The sequence below is a fragment of the Triticum urartu genome, chromosome 6 (assembly GCF_003073215.2).
Source record: "Triticum urartu cultivar G1812 chromosome 6, Tu2.1, whole genome shotgun sequence".
Classification (NCBI taxonomy): Eukaryota; Viridiplantae; Streptophyta; class Magnoliopsida; order Poales; family Poaceae; genus Triticum; species Triticum urartu.
Window position 1 is genome coordinate 391,881,871 of NC_053027.1, and position 5,336 is coordinate 391,887,206.

Genomic DNA, 5,336 nt, shown 5'->3' on the forward strand with positions numbered 1-5,336 from the left:
CGAGGAACAGGGGGATACAAAAAAGTAATAAGAGAAATGCATAGACCAATCAATCGTATCGGTCTTAATGAAGAATTTGGAATGAAAAGAGGAGTAATGCTTCCTAGCACGGGACAGAGAATAGGACCACTTAGATCGAAATAGCATTCACAGAAATGTTCTAACATAGAGTAGAATTGAATATTGAAAAGATTAGTTGACAACAGTCAATCAAAAGATGGGGCGCCAAATTACTAAACAATAGGGGTCTTTCTGTGCAAGTCAGCTGAACACCGTAATTGATGAGTGAGTAGGTGGGTTAGGTGCACCCCTCGCCCAGTGGGAAGTCATGAGGCTAGCCCCCCCCTGAATGAAGAAGTAGTGGGGCCCCCTGCCCGCCCACGTATGCGCCTTTATTTAGATTATAACTAAATATTATACTGAACTTTATCCGGGAATCTTTCTAAAGAATCCATCTGGCAAAACGCAATTTGTCGATTTCAATCTAAGTTGTACCTTGCCTTTTTCAGGTAGCTTTGTTATGCCTATTCAGCTAGGTGGGGCATTGGTCATAGCCGAAGTCGAAGGGAAAAATAAGGTAATGAGATGATGGTGCCATCAAGAAGTTTTCAACGAACGTAGTAGTGGCCAAAAATGAAACTCTTGCATGAAAGACCGGATTTGACGCAAGATGAATGTCGTTGGGGTTTTTCAAATGAAACCCGCGATTAGAAAGTCACCAATGGAGCCATACAATCTATCTAGTAGTGTGCCATGGCACGGTACTCCGCTTCGGCAGTGGAAGGAGCAACTGTCTATTGCTTTTATCTCATCCAAGATAGTGTCTCGTCTCCCCATAAAATAGATAAGCCTGTAGTTGAGCACCTATCTGAAGGCCCAATCGGCATCAGTAGTTGCACGCAACTCTAAAGAAGATGATGACGAAAAAAGGACAGCTCAAGAAAAGGTACCTCGAATATATCTAAGAATCCGATGAACTGCTGCAAAGTGAACTGACTGGGGGGCAGCCATGAAAGGCTGACTTTCTTAGGAAAAGCCATCTGGGCAAGAGATCGTTAGATAAACCAAACTGCCGACCTACTGTCTGTACTGCGTCGGATCAGATAATGGTGAGCCATCAGTCGGACGGAGTTTAACATAAAGCTCCAAGGGAGTGTCAACAGTCTTCTCATCATTGAGTTGAGCTCGAGAGATCAAGTCATGACGTTATTTGATCTGAGATACCAAATATCCATGAGGAGAATGTGCGACCTCCAAGCCAAGAAAAGGCTTAGGGCGCGTCAGCGCCTTCATAGCAAATAATTGATGAAGGCGACACTTGATCAGCGATATGGTAACGGAGTAATCACCAGTCAGTTTGATATCATCAACATACAACAATAGAATAGCACGTCCTCGAGGATAAACTGATACGAGCATGGCCGAATCATGATCACTCCGAGCAAACCCTGCCTGGATAACATAACCACTGTGCTGAACTTCAAAAACCGACGCTATCGGGGCTTGTTGAGACCATAGATCACTTTGCGTAAAGGACGGACAAGAGAAGAAGTCAGAAGGGCAGGTTCTCTTTCATCCGTCTTTTCTAGGTGCGCATCTCCATCTACTAAAAGTAGGGGTGGTTGCCATAGATAGATTGGGCCATTCATAACCTGAGCAATAACCGATGCTACTACATCAATAACGTAAATAACCGATGCTACAGCAGAAACTACAGCTATATGTGGCGGCCCCACACGCAGCTTTGTTTAACAAGCATCACCCTTCCTTTCTTTTCAAATGCTTCCTTAGTCAATCAGCAGCTTATTCGATTCCTATTCTTATTAAACATCTGATATAGATGGTGGGAACAATGAAGCAGATTCTTCATCTGCAGGTTGCAATCCGTATGATTTCTTTTCTCGATCTCCTACTTGTGTTTCACCTCGCACCTAAGCATCACGTTCCTAGGGACAGAGCGTTGGTATATACTATTAGTTGATCCCATGTTTTACGATAGGAGCCATATTTAGATAGATATCCTATAAATCTATTGGTTTTCCTTTTAATGTACAATTGTCTTGAATGCTACGCTGGGATCAGCAGCTTCTAGTGTTTTCAAAATGAGTCGGGCAGGAAGAGGAAGATCGGGCGAGGAAAACGGGGTTCGAACCCGCGACTTCTGGCGTGACAGACCAGCACTCTAACCAACTGAGCTATTTCCCCATTTCGTAACTACTGTCGATTCAATAGTCACCTACCGGTTACCTTTGTAACTATACCAAAGTAGCTGTACAACAGAATGCCCTTCGCCTTTAGTACTTTTCCTTTTCTTTTGACGATAGTGGAAAGAAATGGCTCTGCTCGCTTAGAGAAGGGGCTCCGCACTCTATCAGCTATCAGTTAGTTGGCGCTACGCGCAACTTCAGTTGACAAAAGCAAACAAGATAGCGCTAGCGCCCGCGGAGAACTTTCGTTTGTTCGCCTTCTAAAAGGCCTACTGACCTGCCGGTGAAAAGCCGGTTACAAAACAAATAATAAGACGTAGTGAAAAAGTACCAAAACAACTGAAGCCTACATCCCACTACGTCTGGGTTCCCCCTTCCTATGAACCTTGAGTCAATAGGTAGGGTCAACTATACCAAAGTGGAAGGGCCACTATCTAAGCTATTAGTGGGCTGGTTTGAACTATTGATTTACTGAATCGAGTGAAGCTGTGTTGCATAACATATAGGTCGCCAAGGCCTAGAAGTACAAGTGGTCGCCCTAACGGTCACTCTCAAACTCACTACTTGAGTGACAAAAGTCACTTAGCTTCTTTAATAGGGCTTGCCAAAGAACCCCTCCGGGGCCCCAAGAAGAGGAAGAAGGAGATAGAGCAAAGGTCTCCTCTTTCTGTCCGCTCTTCCCGGCATGTAGAGATCCGATTGGGCTTATATTTTAATTGGTTGAAACATACCGCTCATAACGGTGATATTGTAGGTTCGAGCCCTACTAAGCCCATCTGACCTGCTTAATCAATGACTCTGGTAGTCACCTGAACCACTCTCTCGGATAGCCCACAGCCTCTCTTCTGGATGCGAAAGAAGATTCGATCAACATACAAGGTTTGCCTTCTTGTGAGAAGGAGGGTTCTAAATTGTGTTCTCAGTGCAAAGGGAGTCTTTGAGAAGGTTCCGTTTTTCTGAAGAGAGAGAAGATTAGTAGAGCAGTCTGGCAGCTGTTCGGGGGTCAGCTTTGGGATTTGCCTGATCGACCCCTACCAGTGTATTAATCTACAAAAATGAAGATTGACATTCGTCAATTTACCGGATCTATCCTCTTCTACTAACTTTACAAAATGGAAGGGAAAATGTGAAGACCAAAGATGTCAACTACTAAGCATAGTCAATTGCAAATCGGTCGGTTGGTTTGCTTCTCTCCAAGTATGGGAGATTTTCCAATCTTCGAAAGATGCTCGTACTTTCTTGATCTTATGAAGAAGGGGCTTTCCTTAGCTGCAGACTTTGGGATCTTGAGAGTAGACCATGTCTTACGTTAGGGAATCCAAATCAATCCAAATCCTCTGACACTCCTTTTCAGCTGCTATTTGAATACATGTTCAAATGCAAAAGAGCTCGACTTCGAGTATGGTCTTGTTCTTAACTGCTTGAGAGAACGCATATATCCCTTTTTTATTGCTAAACCTCCACAAGCCTTCCCATGCTCGCTAATTGAACCATCCGTCTTCATCTTAATCCATTCGTTTCCTGGTGGTCAACACACAATAGAATATGTTTGTTTTTGATCGGATTGAGACAAAAGTACCATTTTTTAGGATGTTCGCCAATTCTTCCTCTTCTTTCTCTCATAAAACTGGAGATACTAGCTTCTAATCTGCATATTTTTGCAAATCCTTTTCCATTTGGATTTTTGAAAACATTAACTTACCTCTAGAATTCCACTATATATAACATTTACGTTCCGCCAAAATGTGCCAGAGCGAGTGAAAGGCAAGCCTACCCACGGTGTTAACTTGCCATCCCCAACAAATCTGCTAGCAGCCCATTCGAGTTCCGCTTGTAAACAAGAATCTCTTCTTTATTTGCGTTTTTTCCCAAGATAAGCCTATTATAAGAGTTCAACTGCCATATTCGGATGGAGTCCAAATGCTTGCATCTTGGGCTGAAGAATGACCCAATTCCTTAGCTTCCATGCATTAATCATATCCGGGGATGTGGGAATAGGGAGATGCCATCCATCTACATGACACGATAGCTTAAGCAAAGAATAGAGAGAGCTAAGCTAGAATACAAACAAAAAAGATATTCCACTAGCATAGGCCTACCATAGAAAAGTCTAAAAAAACTTTTCTTTGTCTGTCAACGGGAGAGAAAGCAAGCTTACGGTGCTTTGGATGTTAATGTTTTTGTAGGATACTAAACACCTATATATATACATTGTTTTATACTCCTCTGTACAAGCGTATAAGAGCTATTATGCTCGATAAAAGGAAGTTTATGAATAAGTAAGTCTTTCTTTTTTGAATAGCCAGCGGGAGAACTTACTTTTCCGGCTATCGTATGAACAATGTTGTCCGCTTTTCTTTTTTGAGTTTCCATGGATCTCTCCGACGAAGTAGCGGAAGCATGAAATGCTATTCATGAATGAGCATTGCTATCTGATTCCTACAAAAGAGATAGGGGAAGCTCACTTTTGTCAAATGGGGCTAGAAAGCATAGAACCCCGTCTTAAATTTACCGGTGAATCCAGAATCAAAGTGAGGAGAACAGGATATGTTATGAGAAGAGTGACGTGGGAATAGATTGCATTTCAAAAAGAATCTATACACTCAATAAGCCAGAACGGGAAGATTCAACTGCAAAAAGAACTGGTACGGTGTGAGAAGAGGCCAATTCTCAATAATGAACAAGATGATGCAGCTCTAGTTGCTGGAGGCAGAGGACGTGGACGCGGCAGGAATAGATCCAGGGGAGGACGCGAATAAAAAAGGCTATGAGGATCATAAAAATTGAGGTGGAGGGAGATTGTATAACTAAGGATCGAGTAGAGGAAGACGTCAGTCTTTCAGTTGTAGATGATCATTACCGAAAAAGAATATTCATTTGCGGATTCTTCCAAACAAGCAACGGATTAAGCAACTAGCGCGAAAGCCGTTGCGCGTTAGCGCATCCGTTTTCTTGCTCGGGAACGAGGGGAATAAAAAAATTGTCAAAAGCCATCTTTCTCTTTAACTAACTAAGTATTCTTAAAAATATGTATGTCTATGAGGTATTTTGACTTAATGGGAAGTAGGCATCTCATTCATAGGCAAGAGCAGGCCGGCCTGAAGGCATGAACTGAAGGCAGGCAAGAAG

General features: G+C 42.7%; 1 non-coding gene and 1 pseudogene across 1 annotated transcript; both read right to left on the reverse strand.

Moving 5' to 3' along the window:
- LOC125513688 overlaps nt 1-492 on the reverse strand; it is an 11,492-nt pseudogene extending 11,000 nt beyond the window's left edge.
- Nucleotides 493-2,131: 1,639 nt separating this feature from the next.
- Nucleotides 2,132-2,205, reverse strand: TRNAD-GUC. The gene has a single exon. It is a non-coding gene; the product is annotated as a tRNA-Asp (tRNA).
- Between the last annotated feature and the right edge of the window lie 3,131 nt (nt 2,206-5,336).